This window comes from Mycteria americana, chromosome 13, assembly GCF_035582795.1.
Source record: "Mycteria americana isolate JAX WOST 10 ecotype Jacksonville Zoo and Gardens chromosome 13, USCA_MyAme_1.0, whole genome shotgun sequence".
In the NCBI taxonomy this organism is placed as follows: domain Eukaryota; kingdom Metazoa; phylum Chordata; class Aves; order Ciconiiformes; family Ciconiidae; genus Mycteria; species Mycteria americana.
The window spans coordinates 1,125,053-1,144,318 of NC_134377.1; positions in this window are offsets into that span (position 1 = coordinate 1,125,053).

Genomic DNA, 19,266 nt, shown 5'->3' on the forward strand with positions numbered 1-19,266 from the left:
TTGCCCCATTACCAAGCAAAGCTTCTGGGGAAAGCGAATGTCCGTGCGGCAGCGAATGCAGTTCCAAGTGACAGTGAAAACCAGCTACAGCATTCCGTGCTGGCAGCTTTCGTGTGGGAGAAATCGCTGGACGTTTCGAGTTTGGCAGCCGGGCTCTGCGAGAGACACATACACAGTGTTGCCCCATTACCAAGCAAAGTTTTTGGGGAAAGCGAATGTCTGTGTGGCAGCGAATGCAGTTCCAAGGGACAGTGAAAACCAGCTACAGCATTCCGTGCTGGCAGCTTTCGTGTGGGAGAAATCGCTGGACGTTTCGAATTTGGCAGCCGGGCTCTGCGAGAGACACATACACAGTGTTGCCCCTTTACGAACCAAAGCTTTTGGGGAAAGCGAATGTCTGTGTGGCAGCGAATGCAGTTCCAAGGGACAGTGAAAACCAGCTACAGCATTCCGTGCTGGCAGCTTTCGTGTGGGAGAAATCGCTGGATGTTTCGAATTTGGCAGCCGGGCTCTGCGAGAGACACATACACAGTGTTGCCCCTTTACGAACCTAAACTTTTGGGGAAAGCGAATGTCTGTGTGGCAGCGAATGCAGTTCCAAGGGACAGTGAAAACCAGGTACAGCATTCCGTGCTGGCAGCTTTCGTGTGGGCGCAGTCGCTGGACGTTTCGAATTTGGCAGCCGGGCTCTGCGAGAGACACATACACAGTGTTGCCCCTTTACCAAGCAAAGCTTTTGGGGAAAGCGAATGTCTGTGTGGCAGCGAATGCAGTTCCAAGGGACAGTGAAAACCAGCTACAGCATTCCGTGCTGGCAGCTTTCGTGTGGGCGCAATCGCTGGACGTTTCGAATTTGGCAGCCGGGCTCTGCGAGAGACACATACAGAGCGTTGCCTCTTTACGAACCAAAGCTTTTGGGGAAAGCGAATGTCTGTGTGGCAGCGAATGCAGTTCCAAGGGACAGTGAAAACCAGCTACAGCATTCCGTGCTGGCAGCTTTCTTGTGGGCGCAATCGCTGGACGTTACGAATTTGGCAGCCGGGCTCTGCGAGAGACACATACACAGTGTTGCCCCTTTACGAACCAAAGCTTTTGGGGAAAGCGAATGTCTGTGTGGCAGCGAATGCAGTTCCAAGGGACAGTGAAAACCAGCTACAGCATTCCGTGCTGGCAGCTTTCGTGTGGGCGCAATCGCTGGACGTTTCGAATTTGGCAGCCGGGCTCTGCGAGAGACACATACACAGTGTTGCCCCTTTACCAACCAAAGCTTTTGGGGAAAGCGAATGTCTGTGTGGCAGCGAATGCAGTTCCAAGGGACAGTGAAAACCAGCTACAGCATTCCGTGCTGGCAGCTTTCGTGTGGGCGCAATCGCTGGACGTTTCGAATTTGGCAGCCGGGCTCTGCGAGAGAGAGATACACAGTGTTGCCCCACTACCAAGCAAAGCTTTTGGGGAAAGCGAATGTCTGTGTGGCAGCGAATGCAGTTCCAAGGGACAGTGAAAACCAGCTACAGCATTCCGTGCTGGCAGCTTTCGTGTGGGCGCAATCGCTGGACGTTTCGAATTTGGCAGCCGGGCTCTGCGAGAGACACATACACAGTGTTGCCCCATTACCAAGCAAAGCTTTTGGGGAAAGCGAATGTCTGTGTGGCAGCGAATGCAGTTCCAAGGGACAGTGAAAACCAGCTACAGCATTCCGTGCTGGCAGCTTTCGTGTGGGCGCAATCGCTGGACGTTTCGAATTTGGCAGCCGGGCTCTGCGAGAGACACATACACAGTGTTGCCCCATTACCAAGCAAAGCTTTTGGGGAAAGCGAATGTCTGTGTGGCAGCGAATGCAGTTCCAAGGGACAGTGAAAACCAGCTACAGCATTCCGTGCTGGCAGCTTTCGTGTGGGCGCAATTGCTGGACGTTTCGAATTTGGCAGCCGGGCTCTGCGAGAGACACATACACAGCGTTGCCCCTTTACGAACCAAAGCTTTTGGGGAAAGCGAATGTCTGTGTGGCAGCGAATGCAGTTCCAAGGGACAGTGAAAACCAGCTACAGCATTCCGTGCTGGCAGCTTTCGTGTGGGAGAAATCGCTGGACGTTTCGAATTTGGCAGCCGGGCTCTGCGAGAGAGAGATACACAGTGTTGCCCCACTACCAAGCAAAGCTTTTGGGGAAAGCGAATGTCTGTGTGGCAGCGAATGCAGTTCCAAGGGACAGTGAAAACCAGCTACAGCATTCCGTGCTGGCAGCTTTCGTGTGGGAGAAATCGCTGGACGTTTCGAATTTGGCAGCCGGGCTCTGCGAGAGACACATACACAGTGTTGCCCCTTTACGAACCAAAGCTTTTGGGGAAAGCGAATGTCTGTGTGGCAGCGAATGCAGTTCCAAGGGACAGTGAAAACCAGCTACAGCATTCCGTGCTGGCAGCTTTCGTGTGGGCGCAATCGCTGGACGTTTCGAATTTGGCAGCCGGGCTCTGCGAGAGACACATACGCAGTGTTGCCCCTTTACGAACCAAAGCTTTTGGGGAAAGCGAATGTCTGTGTGGCAGCGAATGCAGTTCCAAGGGACAGTGAAAACCAGCTACAGCATTCCGTGCTGGCAGCTTTCGTGTGGGAGAAATCGCTGGACGTTTCGAATTTGGCAGCCGGGCTCTGCGAGAGAGAGATACACAGTGTTGCCCCACTACCAAGCAAAGCTTTTGGGGAAAGCGAATGTCTGTGTGGCAGCGAATGCAGTTCCAAGGGACAGTGAAAACCAGCTACAGCATTCCGTGCTGGCAGCTTTCGTGTGGGCGCAATCGCTGGACGTTTCGAATTTGGCAGCCGGGCTCTGCGAGAGACACATACACAGTGTTGCCCCTTTACGAACCAAAGCTTTTGGGGAAAGCGAATGTCTGTGTGGCAGCGAATGCAGTTCCAAGGGACAGTGAAAACCAGCTACAGCATTCCGTGCTGGCAGCTTTCGTGTGGGCGCAATCGCTGGACGTTTCGAATTTGTTAGCCGGGCTCTGCGAGAGACACATACACAGTGTTGCCCCTTTACCAAGCAAAGCTTTTGGGGAAAGCGAATGTCTGTGTGGCAGCGAATGCAGTTCCAAGGGACAGTGAAAACCAGCTACAGCATTCCGTGCTGGCAGCTTTCGTGTGGGCGCAATCGCTGGACGTTTCGAATTTGGCAGCCGGGCTCTGCGAGAGAGAGATACACAGTGTTGCCCCACTACCAAGCAAAGCTTTTGGGGAAAGCGAATGTCTGTGTGGCAGCGAATGCAGTTCCAAGGGACAGTGAAAACCAGCTACAGCATTCCGTGCTGGCAGCTTTCTTGAGGGCGCAATCGCTGGACGTTTCGAATTTGGCAGCCGGGCTCTGCGAGACAGGGATACACGGTGTTGCCCCATTACCAAGCAAAGCTTCTGGGGAAAGCGAATGTCCGTGCGGCAGCGAATGCAGTTCCAAGGGACAGTGAAAACCAGCTACAGCATTCCGTGCTGGCAGCTTTCGTGTGGGAGAAATCGCTGGACGTTTCGAGTTTGGCAGCCGGGCTCTGCGAGAGACACATACACAGTGTTGCCCCATTACCAAGCAAAGTTTTTGGGGAAAGCGAATGTCTGTGTGGCAGCGAATGCAGTTCCAAGGGACAGTGAAAACCAGCTACAGCATTCCGTGCTGGCAGCTTTCGTGTGGGAGAAATCGCTGGACGTTTCGAATTTGGCAGCCGGGCTCTGCGAGAGACACATACACAGTGTTGCCCCTTTACGAACCAAAGCTTTTGGGGAAAGCGAATGTCTGTGTGGCAGCGAATGCAGTTCCAAGGGACAGTGAAAACCAGCTACAGCATTCCGTGCTGGCAGCTTTCGTGTGGGCGCAATCGCTGGACGTTTCGAATTTGGCAGCCGGGCTCTGCGAGAGACACATACACAGCGTTGCCCCTTTACGAACCAAAGCTTTTGGGGAAAGCGAATGTCTGTGTGGCAGCGAATGCAGTTCCAAGGGACAGTGAAAACCAGCTACAGCATTCCGTGCTGGCAGCTTTCGTGTGGGAGAAATCGCTGGACGTTTCGAATTTGTTAGCCGGGCTCTGCGAGAGACACATACACAGTGTTGCCCCATTACCAAGCAAAGCTTTTGGGGAAAGCGAATGTCTGTGTGGCAGCGAATGCAGTTCCAAGGGACAGTGAAAACCAGCTACAGCATTCCGTGCTGGCAGCTTTCGTGTGGGAGAAATCGCTGGACGTTTCGAATTTGGCAGCCGGGCTCTGCGAGAGACACATACACAGTGTTGCCCCTTTACGAACCAAAGCTTTTGGGGAAAGCGAATGTCTGTGTGGCAGCGAATGCAGTTCCAAGGGACAGTGAAAACCAGCTACAGCATTCCGTGCTGGCAGCTTTCGTGTGGGAGAAATCGCTGGACGTTTCGAATTTGGCAGCCGGGCTCTGCGAGAGACACATACACAGTGTTGCCCCTTTACCAAGCAAAGCTTTTGGGGAAAGCGAATGTCTGTGTGGCAGCGAATGCAGTTCCAAGGGACAGTGAAAACCAGCTACAGCATTCCGTGCTGGCAGCTTTCGTGTGGGCGAAATCGCTGGACGTTTCGAATTTGGCAGCCGGGCTCTGCGAGAGACACATACGCAGTGTTGCCCCTTTACGAACCAAAGCTTTTGGGGAAAGCGAATGTCTGTGTGGCAGCGAATGCAGTTCCAAGGGACAGTGAAAACCAGCTACAGCATTCCGTGCTGGCAGCTTTCGTGTGGGAGAAATCGCTGGACGTTTCGAATTTGGCAGCCGGGCTCTGCGAGAGACACATACGCAGTGTTGCCCCTTTACGAACCAAAGCTTTTGGGGAAAGCGAATGTCTGTGTGGCAGCGAATGCAGTTCCAAGGGACAGTGAAAACCAGCTACAGCATTCCGTGCTGGCAGCTTTCGTGTGGGCGCAATCGCTGGACGTTTCGAATTTGGCAGCCGGGCTCTGCGAGAGACACATACACAGTGTTGCCCCATTACCAAGCAAAGCTTTTGGGGAAAGCGAATGTCTGTGTGGCAGCGAATGCAGTTCCAAGGGACAGTGAAAACCAGCTACAGCATTCCGTGCTGGCAGCTTTCGTGTGGGAGAAATCGCTGGACGTTTCGAATTTGGCAGCCGGGCTCTGCGAGAGACACATACGCAGTGTTGCCCCTTTACGAACCTAAGCTTTTGGGGAAAGCGAATGTCTGTGTGGCAGCGAATGCAGTTCCAAGGGACAGTGAAAACCAGCTACAGCATTCCGTGCTGGCAGCTTTCTTGAGGGCGCAATCGCTGGACGTTTCGAATTTGGCAGCCGGGCTCTGCGAGACAGAGATACACGGTGTTGCCCCATTACCAAGCAAAGCTTCTGGGGAAAGCGAATGTCCGTGTGGCAGCGAATGCAGTTCCAAGGGACAGTGAAAACCAGCTACAGCATTCCGTGCTGGCAGCTTTCGTGTGGGAGAAATCGCTGGACGTTTCGAATTTGGCAGCCGGGCTCTGCGAGAGACACATACACAGTGTTGCCCCTTTACCAAGCAAAGCTTTTGGGGAAAGCGAATGTCTGTGTGGCAGCGAATGCAGTTCCAAGGGACAGTGAAAACCAGCTACAGCATTCCGTGCTGGCAGCTTTCGTGTGGGCGCAATCGCTGGACGTTTCGAATTTGGCAGCCGGGCTCTGCGAGAGAGAGATACACAGTGTTGCCCCACTACCAAGCAAAGCTTTTGGGGAAAGCGAATGTCTGTGTGGCAGCGAATGCAGTTCCAAGGGACAGTGAAAACCAGCTACAGCATTCCGTGCTGGCAGCTTTCGTGTGGGCGCAATCGCTGGACGTTTCGAATTTGGCAGCCGGGCTCTGCGAGAGACACATACACAGTGTTGCCCCATTACCAAGCAAAGCTTCTGGGGAAAGCGAATGTCTGTGTGGCAGGGAATGCAGTTCCAAGGGACAGTGAAAACCAGCTACAGCATTCCGTGCTGGCAGCTTTCGTGTGGGCGCAATCGCTGGACGTTTCGAATTTGGCAGCCGGGCTCTGCGAGAGACACATACACAGTGTTGCCCCTTTACGAACCAAAGCTTTTGGGGAAAGCGAATGTCTGTGTGGCAGCGAATGCAGTTCCAAGGGACAGTGAAAACCAGCTACAGCATTCCGTGCTGGCAGCTTTCGTGTGGGCGCAATCGCTGGACGTTTCGAATTTGTTAGCCGGGCTCTGCGAGAGACACATACACAGTGTTGCCCCTTTACCAAGCAAAGCTTTTGGGGAAAGCGAATGTCTGTGTGGCAGCGAATGCAGTTCCAAGGGACAGTGAAAACCAGCTACAGCATTCCGTGCTGGCAGCTTTCGTGTGGGCGCAATTGCTGGACGTTTCGAATTTGGCAGCCGGGCTCTGCGAGAGACACATACACAGTGTTGCCCCTTTACGAACCAAAGCTTTTAGGGAAAGCGAATGTCTGTGTGGCAGCGAATGCAGTTCCAAGGGACAGTGAAAACCAGCTACAGCATTCCGTGCTGGCAGCTTTCGTGTGGGCGCAATCGCTGGACGTTTCGAATTTGGCAGCCGGGCTCTGCGAGAGACACATACACAGCGTTGCCCCTTTACGAACCAAAGCTTTTGGGGAAAGCGAATGTCTGTGTGGCAGCGAATGCAGTTCCAAGGGACAGTGAAAACCAGCTACAGCATTCCGTGCTGGCAGCTTTCGTGTGGGCGAAATCGCTGGACGTTTCGAATTTGGCAGCCGGGCTCATCGAGAGACACATACACAGTGTTGCCCCATTACCAAGCAAAGCTTTTGGGGAAAGCGAATGTCTGTGTGGCAGCAAATGCAGTTCCAAGGGACAGTGAAAACCAGCTACAGCATTCCGTGCTGGCAGCTTTCGTGTGGGAGAAATCGCTGGACGTTTCGAATTTGGCAGCCGGGCTCATCGAGAGACACATACACAGTGTTGCCCCATTACCAAGCAAAGCTTTTGGGGAAAGCGAATGTCTGTGTGGCAGCGAATGCAGTTCCAAGGGACAGTGAAAACCAGCTACAGCATTCCGTGCTGGCAGCTTTCGTGTGGGCGCAATCGCTGGACGTTTCGAATTTGGCAGCCGGGCTCTGCGAGAGACACATACAGAGTGTTGCCCCTTTACGAACCAAAGCTTTTGGGGAAAGCGAATCTCTGTGTGGCAGCGAATGCAGTTCCAAGGGACAGTGAAAACCAGCTACAGCATTCCGTGCTGGCAGCTTTCGTGTGGGAGAAATCGCTGGACGTTTCGAATTTGGCAGCCGGGCTCATCGAGAGAGAGATACACAGTGTTGCCCCACTACCAAGCAAAGCTTTTGGGGAAAGCGAATGTCTGTGTGGCAGCGAATGCAGTTCCAAGGGACAGTGAAAACCAGCTACAGCATTCCGTGCTGGCAGCTTTCGTGTGGGCGCAATCGCTGGACGTTTTGAATTTGGCAGCCGGGCTCTGCGAGAGACACATACACAGTGTTGCCCCATTACCAAGCAAAGCTTTTGGGGAAAGCGAATGTCTGTGTGGCAGCGAATGCAGTTCCAAGGGACAGTGAAAACCAGCTACAGCATTCCGTGCTGGCAGCTTTCGTGTGGGCGCAATCGCTGGACGTTTCGAATTTGGCAGCCGGGCTCTGCGAGAGACACATACGCAGTGTTGCCCCTCTACGAACCAAAGCTTTTGGGGAAAGCGAATGTCTGTGTGGCAGCGAATGCAGTTCCAAGGGACAGTAAAAACCAGCTACAGCATTCCGTGCTGGCAGCTTTCGTGTGGGAGAAATCGCTGGACGTTTCGAATTTGGCAGCCGGGCTCTGCGAGAGACACATACACAGTGTTGCCCCACTACCAAGCAAAGCTTTTGGGGAAAGCGAATGTCTGTGTGGCAGCGAATGCAGTTCCAAGGGACAGTGAAAACCAGCTACAGCATTCCGTGCTGGCAGCTTTCGTGTGGGCGCAATCGCTGGACGTTTCGAATTTGGCAGCCGGGCTCTGCGAGAGACACATACACAGTGTTGCCCCATTACCAAGCAAAGCTTTTGGGGAAAGCGAATGTCTGTGTGGCAGCGAATGCAGTTCCAAGGGACAGTGAAAACCAGCTACAGCATTCCGTGCTGGCAGCTTTCGTGTGGGAGAAATCGCTGGACGTTTCGAATTTGGCAGCCGGGCTCTGCGAGAGACACATACACAGTGTTACCCCACTACCAAGCAAAGCTTTTGGGGAAAGCGAATGTCTGTGTGGCAGCGAATGCAGTTCCAAGGGACAGTGAAAACCAGCTACAGCATTCCGTGCTGGCAGCTTTCGTGTGGGCGCAATCGCTGGACGTTTCGAATTTGGCAGCCGGGCTCTGCGAGAGAGAGATACACAGTGTTGCCCCTTTACGAACCAAAGCTTTTGGGGAAAGCGAATGTCTGTGTGGCAGCGAATGCAGTTCCAAGGGACAGTGAAAACCAGCTACAGCATTCCGTGCTGGCAGCTTTCGTGTGGGCGCAATCGCTGGACGTTTCGAATTTGGCAGCCGGGCTCTGCGAGAGACACATACACAGTGTTGCCCCATTACCAAGCACAGCTTTTGGGGAAAGCGAATGTCTGTGTGGCAGCGAATGCAGTTCCAAGGGACAGTGAAAACCAGCTACAGCATTCCGTGCTGGCAGCTTTCGTGTGGGAGAAATCGCTGGACGTTTCGAATTTGGCAGCCGGGCTCTGCGAGAGACACATACACAGTGTTGCCCCATTACCAAGCAAAGCTTTTGGGGAAAGCGAATGTCTGTGTGGCAGCGAATGCAGTTCCAAGGGACAGTGAAAACCAGCTACAGCATTCCGTGCTGGCAGCTTTCGTGTGGGCGCAATCGCTGGACGTTTCGAATTTGGCAGCCGGGCTCTGCGAGAGACACATACACAGTGTTGCCCCATTACCAAGCAAAGCTTTTGGGGAAAGCGAATGTCTGTGTGGCAGCGAATGCAGTTCCAAGGGACAGTGAAAACCAGCTACAGCATTCCGTGCTGGCAGCTTTCGTGTGGGCGCAATCGCTGGACGTTTCGAATTTGGCAGCCGGGCTCTGCGAGAGACACATACACAGCGTTGCCCCTTTACGAACCAAAGCTTTTGGGGAAAGCGAATGTCTGTGTGGCAGCGAATGCAGTTCCAAGGGACAGTGAAAACCAGCTACAGCATTCCGTGCTGGCAGCTTTCGTGTGGGAGAAATCGCTGGACGTTTCGAATTTGGCAGCCGGGCTCATCGAGAGACACATACACAGTGTTGCCCCATTACCAAGCAAAGCTTTTGGGGAAAGCGAATGTCTGTGTGGCAGCGAATGCAGTTCCAAGGGACAGTGAAAACCAGCTACAGCATTCCGTGCTGGCAGCTTTCGTGTGGGCGCAATCGCTGGACGTTTCGAATTTGGCAGCCGGGCTCTGCGAGAGACACATACAGAGTGTTGCCCCTTTACGAACCAAAGCTTTTGGGGAAAGCGAATCTCTGTGTGGCAGCGAATGCAGTTCCAAGGGACAGTGAAAACCAGCTACAGCATTCCGTGCTGGCAGCTTTCGTGTGGGAGAAATCGCTGGACGTTTCGAATTTGGCAGCCGGGCTCTGCGAGAGAGAGATACACAGTGTTGCCCCACTACCAAGCAAAGCTTTTGGGGAAAGCGAATGTCTGTGTGGCAGCGAATGCAGTTCCAAGGGACAGTGAAAACCAGCTACAGCATTCCGTGCTGGCAGCTTTCGTGTGGGCGCAATCGCTGGACGTTTCGAATTTGGCAGCCGGGCTCTGCGAGAGACACATACACAGTGTTGCCCCATTACCAAGCAAAGCTTTTGGGGAAAGCGAATGTCTGTGTGGCAGCGAATGCAGTTCCAAGGGACAGTGAAAACCAGCTACAGCATTCCGTGCTGGCAGCTTTCGTGTGGGCGCAATCGCTGGACGTTTCGAATTTGGCAGCCGGGCTCTGCGAGAGACACATACACAGTGTTGCCCCATTACCAAGCAAAGCTTTTGGGGAAAGCGAATGTCTGTGTGGCAGCGAATGCAGTTCCAAGGGACAGTAAAAACCAGCTACAGCATTCCGTGCTGGCAGCTTTCGTGTGGGAGAAATCGCTGGACGTTTCGAATTTGGCAGCCGGGCTCTGCGAGAGACACATACACACTGTTGCCCCACTACCAAGCAAAGCTTTTGGGGAAAGCGAATGTCTGTGTGGCAGCGAATGCAGTTCCAAGGGACAGTGAAAACCAGCTACAGCATTCCGTGCTGGCAGCTTTCGTGTGGGCGCAATCGCTGGACGTTTCGAATTTGGCAGCCGGGCTCTGCGAGAGACACATACACAGTGTTGCCCCATTACCAAGCAAAGCTTTTGGGGAAAGCGAATGTCTGTGTGGCAGCGAATGCAGTTCCAAGGGACAGTGAAAACCAGCTACAGCATTCCGTGCTGGCAGCTTTCGTGTGGGCGCAATTGCTGGACGTTTCGAATTTGGCAGCCGGGCTCTGCGAGAGACACATACACAGCGTTGCCCCTTTACGAACCAAAGCTTTTGGGGAAAGCGAATGTCTGTGTGGCAGCGAATGCAGTTCCAAGGGACAGTGAAAACCAGCTACAGCATTCCGTGCTGGCAGCTTTCGTGTGGGAGAAATCGCTGGACGTTTCGAATTTGGCAGCCGGGCTCTGCGAGAGACACATACACAGTGTTACCCCACTACCAAGCAAAGCTTTTGGGGAAAGCGAATGTCTGTGTGGCAGCGAATGCAGTTCCAAGGGACAGTGAAAACCAGCTACAGCATTCCGTGCTGGCAGCTTTCGTGTGGGCGCAATCGCTGGACGTTTCGAATTTGGCAGCCGGGCTCTGCGAGAGAGAGATACACAGTGTTGCCCCTTTACGAACCAAAGCTTTTGGGGAAAGCGAATGTCTGTGTGGCAGCGAATGCAGTTCCAAGGGACAGTGAAAACCAGCTACAGCATTCCGTGCTGGCAGCTTTCGTGTGGGCGCAATCGCTGGACGTTTCGAATTTGGCAGCCGGGCTCTGCGAGAGACACATACACAGTGTTGCCCCTTTACGAACCAAAGCTTTTGGGGAAAGCGAATGTCTGTGTGGCAGCGAATGCAGTTCCAAGGGACAGTGAAAACCAGCTACAGCATTCCGTGCTGGCAGCTTTCGTGTGGGAGAAATCGCTGGACGTTTCGAATTTGGCAGCCGGGCTCTGCGAGAGACACATACACAGTGTTGCCCCATTACCAAGCAAAGCTTTTGGGGAAAGCGAATGTCTGTGTGGCAGCGAATGCAGTTCCAAGGGACAGTGAAAACCAGCTACAGCATTCCGTGCTGGCAGCTTTCGTGTGGGCGCAATCGCTGGACGTTTCGAATTTGTTAGCCGGGCTCTGCGAGAGACACATACACAGTGTTGCCCCTTTACCAAGCAAAGCTTTTGGGGAAAGCGAATGTCTGTGTGGCAGCGAATGCAGTTCCAAGGGACAGTGAAAACCAGCTACAGCATTCCGTGCTGGCAGCTTTCGTGTGGGCGCAATCGCTGGACGTTTCGAATTTGGCAGCCGGGCTCTGCGAGAGACACATACGCAGTGTTGCCCCTTTACGAACCTAAGCTTTTGGGGAAAGCGAATGTCTGTGTGGCAGCGAATGCAGTTCCAAGGGACAGTGAAAACCAGCTACAGCATTCCGTGCTGGCAGCTTTCTTGAGGGCGCAATCGCTGGACGTTTCGAATTTGGCAGCCGGGCTCTGCGAGACAGAGATACACGGTGTTGCCCCATTACCAAGCAAAGCTTCTGGGGAAAGCGAATGTCCGTGCGGCAGCGAATGCAGTTCCAAGGGACAGTGAAAACCAGCTACAGCATTCCGTGCTGGCAGCTTTCGTGTGGGAGAAATCGCTGGACGTTTCGAATTTGGCAGCCGGGCTCTGCGAGAGACACATACACAGTGTTGCCCCATTACCAAGCACAGCTTTTGGGGAAAGCGAATGTCTGTGTGGCAGCGAATGCAGTTCCAAGGGACAGTGAAAACCAGCTACAGCATTCCGTGCTGGCAGCTTTCGTGTGGGCGCAATCGCTGGACGTTTCGAATTTGGCAGCCGGGCTCTGCGAGAGACACATACACAGTGTTGCCCCTTTACCAAGCAAAGCTTTTGGGGAAAGCGAATGTCTGTGTGGCAGCGAATGCAGTTCCAAGGGACAGTGAAAACCAGCTACAGCATTCCGTGCTGGCAGCTTTCGTGTGGGCGCAATCGCTGGACGTTTCGAATTTGGCAGCCGGGCTCTGCGAGAGACACATACACAGTGTTGCCCCTTTACCAAGCAAAGCTTTTGGGGAAAGCGAATGTCTGTGTGGCAGCGAATGCAGTTCCAAGGGACAGTGAAAACCAGCTACAGCATTCCGTGCTGGCAGCTTTCGTGTGGGCGCAATCGCTGGACGTTTCGAATTTGGCAGCCGGGCTCTGCGAGAGACACATACGCAGTGTTGCCCCTCTACGAACCAAAGCTTTTGGGGAAAGCGAATGTCTGTGTGGCAGCGAATGCAGTTCCAAGGGACAGTAAAAACCAGCTACAGCATTCCGTGCTGGCAGCTTTCGTGTGGGAGAAATCGCTGGACGTTTCGAATTTGGCAGCCGGGCTCTGCGAGAGACACATACACAGTGTTGCCCCACTACCAAGCAAAGCTTTTGGGGAAAGCGAATGTCTGTGTGGCAGCGAATGCAGTTCCAAGGGACAGTGAAAACCAGCTACAGCATTCCGTGCTGGCAGCTTTCGTGTGGGCGCAATCGCTGGACGTTTCGAATTTGGCAGCCGGGCTCTGCGAGAGACACATACACAGTGTTGCCCCATTACCAAGCAAAGCTTTTGGGGAAAGCGAATGTCTGTGTGGCAGCGAATGCAGTTCCAAGGGACAGTGAAAACCAGCTACAGCATTCCGTGCTGGCAGCTTTCGTGTGGGCGCAATTGCTGGACGTTTCGAATTTGGCAGCCGGGCTCTGCGAGAGACACATACACAGCGTTGCCCCTTTACGAACCAAAGCTTTTGGGGAAAGCGAATGTCTGTGTGGCAGCGAATGCAGTTCCAAGGGACAGTGAAAACCAGCTACAGCATTCCGTGCTGGCAGCTTTCGTGTGGGAGAAATCGCTGGACGTTTCGAATTTGGCAGCCGGGCTCTGCGAGAGACACATACACAGTGTTGCCCCTTTACGAACCAAAGCTTTTGGGGAAAGCGAATGTCTGTGTGGCAGCGAATGCAGTTCCAAGGGACAGTGAAAACCAGCTACAGCATTCCGTGCTGGCAGCTTTCGTGTGGGCGCAATCGCTGGACGTTTCGAATTTGGCAGCCGGGCTCTGCGAGAGACACATACACAGTGTTGCCCCTTTACGAACCAAAGCTTTTGGGGAAAGCGAATGTCTGTGTGGCAGCGAATGCAGTTCCAAGGGACAGTGAAAACCAGCTACAGCATTCCGTGCTGGCAGCTTTCGTGTGGGAGAAATCGCTGGACGTTTCGAATTTGGCAGCCGGGCTCTGCGAGAGACACATACACAGTGTTGCCCCATTACCAAGCAAAGCTTCTGGGGAAAGCGAATGTCTGTGTGGCAGCGAATGCAGTTCCAAGGGACAGTGAAAACCAGCTACAGCATTCCGTGCTGGCAGCTTTCGTGTGGGAGAAATCGCTGGACGTTTCGAATTTGGCAGCCGGGCTCTGCGAGAGACACATACACAGTGTTGCCCCATTACCAAGCAAAGCTTTTGGGGAAAGCGAATGTCTGTGTGGCAGCGAATGCAGTTCCAAGGGACAGTGAAAACCAGCTACAGCATTCCGTGCTGGCAGCTTTCGTGTGGGCGCAATCGCTGGACGTTTCGAATTTGTTAGCCGGGCTCTGCGAGAGACACATACACAGTGTTGCCCCTTTACCAAGCAAAGCTTTTGGGGAAAGCGAATGTCTGTGTGGCAGCGAATGCAGTTCCAAGGGACAGTGAAAACCAGCTACAGCATTCCGTGCTGGCAGCTTTCGTGTGGGCGCAATCGCTGGACGTTTCGAATTTGGCAGCCGGGCTCTGCGAGAGAGAGATACACAGTGTTGCCCCACTACCAAGCAAAGCTTTTGGGGAAAGCGAATGTCTGTGTGGCAGCGAATGCAGTTCCAAGGGACAGTGAAAACCAGCTACAGCATTCCGTGCTGGCAGCTTTCGTGTGGGCGCAATCGCTGGACGTTTCGAATTTGGCAGCCGGGCTCTGCGAGAGACACATACACAGTGTTGCCCCTTTACGAACCAAAGCTTTTGGGGAAAGCGAATGTCTGTGTGGCAGCGAATGCAGTTCCAAGGGACAGTGAAAACCAGCTACAGCATTCCGTGCTGGCAGATTTCGTGTGGGAGAAATCGCTGGACGTTTCGAATTTGGCAGCCGGGCTCTGCGAGAGACACATACGCAGTGTTGCCCCTTTACGAACCTAAGCTTTTGGGGAAAGCGAATGTCTGTGTGGCAGCGAATGCAGTTCCAAGGGACAGTGAAAACCAGCTACAGCATTCCGTGCTGGCAGCTTTCTTGAGGGCGCAATCGCTGGACGTTTCGAATTTGGCAGCCGGGCTCTGCGAGACAGAGATACACGGTGTTGCCCCATTACCAAGCAAAGCTTCTGGGGAAAGCGAATGTCCGTGCGGCAGCGAATGCAGTTCCAAGGGACAGTGAAAACCAGCTACAGCATTCCGTGCTGGCAGCTTTCGTGTGGGAGAAATCGCTGGACGTTTCGAATTTGGCAGCCGGGCTCTGCGAGAGACACATACACAGTGTTGCCCCATTACCAAGCACAGCTTTTGGGGAAAGCGAATGTCTGTGTGGCAGCGAATGCAGTTCCAAGGGACAGTGAAAACCAGCTACAGCATTCCGTGCTGGCAGCTTTCGTGTGGGCGCAATCGCTGGACGTTTCGAATTTGGCAGCCGTGCTCTGCGAGAGACACATACACAGTGTTGCCCCTTTACCAAGCAAAGCTTTTGGGGAAAGCGAATGTCTGTGTGGCAGCGAATGCAGTTCCAAGGGACAGTGAAAACCAGCTACAGCATTCCGTGCTGGCAGCTTTCGTGTGGGCGCAATCGCTGGACGTTTCGAATTTGGCAGCCGGGCTCTGCGAGAGACACATACACAGTGTTGCCCCTTTACCAAGCAAAGCTTTTGGGGAAAGCGAATGTCTGTGTGGCAGCGAATGCAGTTCCAAGGGACAGTGAAAACCAGCTACAGCATTCCGTGCTGGCAGCTTTCGTGTGGGCGCAATTGCTGGACGTTTCGAATTTGGCAGCCGGGCTCTGCGAGAGACACATACGCAGTGTTGCCCCTTTACGAACCAAAGCTTTTGGGGAAAGCGAATGTCTGTGTGGCAGCGAATGCAGTTCCAAGGGACAGTAAAAACCAGCTACAGCATTCCGTGCTGGCAGCTTTCGTGTGGGAGAAATCGCTGGACATTTCGAATTTGGCAGCCGGGCTCTGCGAGAGACACATACACAGTGTTGCCCCACTACCAAGCAAAGCTTTTGGGGAAAGCGAATGTCTGTGTGGCAGCGAATGCAGTTCCAAGGGACAGTGAAAACCAGCTACAGCATTCCGTGCTGGCAGCTTTCGTGTGGGCGCAATCGCTGTACGTTTCGAATTTGGCAGCCGGGCTCTGCGAGAGACACATACACAGTGTTGCCCCATTACCAAGCAAAGCTTTTGGGGAAAGCGAATGTCTGTGTGGCAGCGAATGCAGTTCCAAGGGACAGTGAAAACCAGCTACAGCATTCCGTGCTGGCAGCTTTCGTGTGGGAGAAATCGCTGGACGTTTCGAATTTGGCAGCCGGGCTCTGCGAGAGAGAGATACACAGTGTTGCCCCACTACCAAGCAAAGCTTTTGGGGAAAGCGAATGTCTGTGTGGCAGCGAATGCAGTTCCAAGGGACAGTGAAAACCAGCTACAGCATTCCGTGCTGGCAGCTTTCGTGTGGGAGAAATCGCTGGACGTTTCGAATTTGGCAGCCGGGCTCTGCGAGAGAGAGATACACAGTGTTGCCCCTTTACGAACCAAAGCTTTTGGGGAAAGCGAATGTCTGTGTGGCAGCGAATGCAGTTCCAAGGGACAGTGAAAACCAGCTACAGCATTCCGTGCTGGCAGCTTTCGTGTGGGAGAAATCGCTGGACGTTTCGAATTTGGCAGCCGGGCTCTGCGAGAGACACATACACAGTGTTGCCCCTTTACGAACCAAAGCTTTTGGGGAAAGCGAATGTCTGTGTGGCAGCGAATGCAGTTCCAAGGGACAGTGAAAACCAGCTACAGCATTCCGTGCTGGCAGCTTTCGTGTGGGCGCAATCGCTGGACGTTTCGAATTTGGCAGCCGGGCTCTGCGAGAGACACATACAGAGCGTTGCCCCTTTACGAACCAAAGCTTTTGGGGAAAGCGAATGTCTGTGTGGCAGCGAATGCAGTTCCAAGGGACAGTGAAAACCAGCTACAGCATTCCGTGCTGGCAGCTTTCGTGTGGGAGAAATCGCTGGACGTTTCGAATTTGGCAGCCGGGCTCTGCGAGAGACACATACACAGTGTTGCCCCATTACCAAGCAAAGCTTCTGGGGAAAGCGAATGTCTGTGTGGCAGCGAATGCAGTTCCAAGGGACAGTGAAAACCAGCTACAGCATTCCGTGCTGGCAGCTTTCGTGTGGGAGAAATCGCTGGACGTTTCGAATTTGGCAGCCGGGCTCTGCGAGAGACACATACACAGTGTTGCCCCATTACCAAGCAAAGCTTTTGGGGAAAGCGAATGTCTGTGTGGCAGCGAATGCAGTTCCAAGGGACAGTGAAAACCAGCTACAGCATTCCGTGCTGGCAGCTTTCGTGTGGGAGAAATCGCTGGACGTTTCGAATTTGGCAGCCGGGCTCTGCGAGAGACACATACACAGTGTTGCCCCATTACCAAGCAAAGCTTTTGGGGAAAGCGAATGTCTGTGTGGCAGCGAATGCAGTTCCAAGGGACAGTGAAAACCAGCTACAGCATTCCGTGCTGGCAGCTTTCGTGTGGGCGCAATCGCTGGACGTTTCGAATTTGGCAGCCGGGCTCTGCGAGAGAGAGATACACAGTGTTGCCCCACTACCAAGCAAAGCTTTTGGGGAAAGCGAATGTCTGTGTGGCAGCGAATGCAGTTCCAAGGGACAGTGAAAACCAGCTACAGCATTCCGTGCTGGCAGCTTTCGTGTGGGCGCAATCGCTGGACGTTTCGAATTTGGCAGCCGGGCTCTGCGAGAGACACATACACAGTGTTGCCCCATTACCAAGCAAAGCTTTTGGGGAAAGCGAATGTCTGTGTGGCAGCGAATGCAGTTCCAAGGGACAGTGAAAACCAGCTACAGCATTCCGTGCTGGCAGATTTCGTGTGGGAGAAATCGCTGGACGTTTTGAATTTGGCAGCCGGGCTCTGCGAGAGACACATACGCAGTGTTGCCCCTTTACGAACCTAAGCTTTTGGGGAAAGCGAATGTCTGTGTGGCAGCGAATGCAGTTCCAAGGGACAGTGAAAACCAGCTACAGCATTCCGTGCTGGCAGATTTCGTGTGGGAGAAATCGCTGGACGTTTCGAATTTGGCAGCCGGGCTCTGCGAGACAGAGATACACGGTGTTGCCCCATTACCAAGCAAAGCTTCTGGGGAAAGCGAATGTCCGTGCGGCAGCGAATGCAGTTCCAAGGGACAGTGAAAACCAGCTACAGCATTCCGTGCTGGCAGCTTTCGTGTGGGAGAAATCGCTGGACGTTTCGAATTTGGCAGCCGGGCTCTGCGAGAGACACATACACAGTGTTGCCCCTTTACCAAGCAAAGCTTTTGGGGAAAGCGAATGTCTGTGTGGCAGCGAATGCAGTTCCAAGGGACAGTGAAAACCAGCTACAGCATTCCGTGCTGGCAGCTTTCGTGTGGGCGCAATCGCTGGACGTTTCGAATTTGGCAGCCGGGCTCTGCGAGAGACACATACACAGTGTTGCCCCTTTACCAAGCAAAGCTTTTGGGGAAAGCGAATGTCTGTGTGGCAGCGAATGCAGTTCCAAGGGACAGTGAAAACCAGCTACAGCATTCCGTGCTGGCAGCTTTCGTGTGGGCGCAATCGCTGGACGTTTCGAATTTGTTAGCCGGGCTCTGCGAGAGACACATACACAGTGTTGCCCCTTTACCAAGCAAAGCTTTTGGGGAAAGCGAATGTCTGTGTGGCAGCGAATGCAGTTCCAAGGGACAGTGAAAACCAGCTACAGCATTCCGTGCTGGCAGCTTTCGTGTGGGCGCAATCGCTGGACGTTTCGAATTTGGCAGCCGGGCTCTGCGAGAGACACATACGCAGTGTTGCCCCTTTACGAACCTAAGCTTTTGGGGAAAGCGAATGTCTGTGTGGCAGCGAATGCAGTTCCAAGGGACAGTGAAAACCAGCTACAGCATTCCGTGCTGGCAGCTTTCTTGAGGGCGCAATCGCTGGACGTTTCGAATTTGGCAGCCGGGCTCTGCGAGACAGAGATACACGGTGTTGCCCCATTACCAAGCAAAGCTTCTGGGGAAAGCGAATGTCCGTGCGGCAGCGAATGCAGTTCCAAGGGACAGTGAAAACCAGCTACAGCATTCCGTGCTGGCAGCTTTCGTGTGGGAGAAATCGCTGGACGTTTCGAATTTGGCAGCCGGGCTCTGCGAGAGACACATACACAGTGTTGCCCCATTACCAAGCACAGCTTTTGGGGAAAGCGAATGTCTGTGTGGCAGCGAATGCAGTTCCAAGGGACAGTGAAAACCAGCTACAGCATTCCGTGCTGGCAGCTTTCGTGTGGGCGCAATCGCTGGACGTTTCGAATTTGGCAGCCGGGCTCTGCGAGAGACACATACACAGTGTTGCCCCTTTACCAAGCAAAGCTTTTGGGGAAAGCGAATGTCTGTGTGGCAGCGAATGCAGTTCCAAGGGACAGTGAAAACCAGCTACAGCATTCCGTGCTGGCAGCTTTCGTGTGGGCGCAATCGCTGGACGTTTCGAATTTGGCAGCCGGGCTCTGCGAGAGACACATACACAGTGTTGCCCCTTTACCAAGCAAAGCTTTTGGGGAAAGCGAATGTCTGTGTGGCAGCGAATGCAGTTCCAAGGGACAGTGAAAACCAGCTACAGCATTCCGTGCTGGCAGCTTTCGTGTGGGCGCAATCGCTGGACGTTTCGAATTTGGCAGCCGGGCTCTGCGAGAGACACATACGCAGTGTTGCCCCTCTACGAACCAAAGCTTTTGGGGAAAGCGAATGTC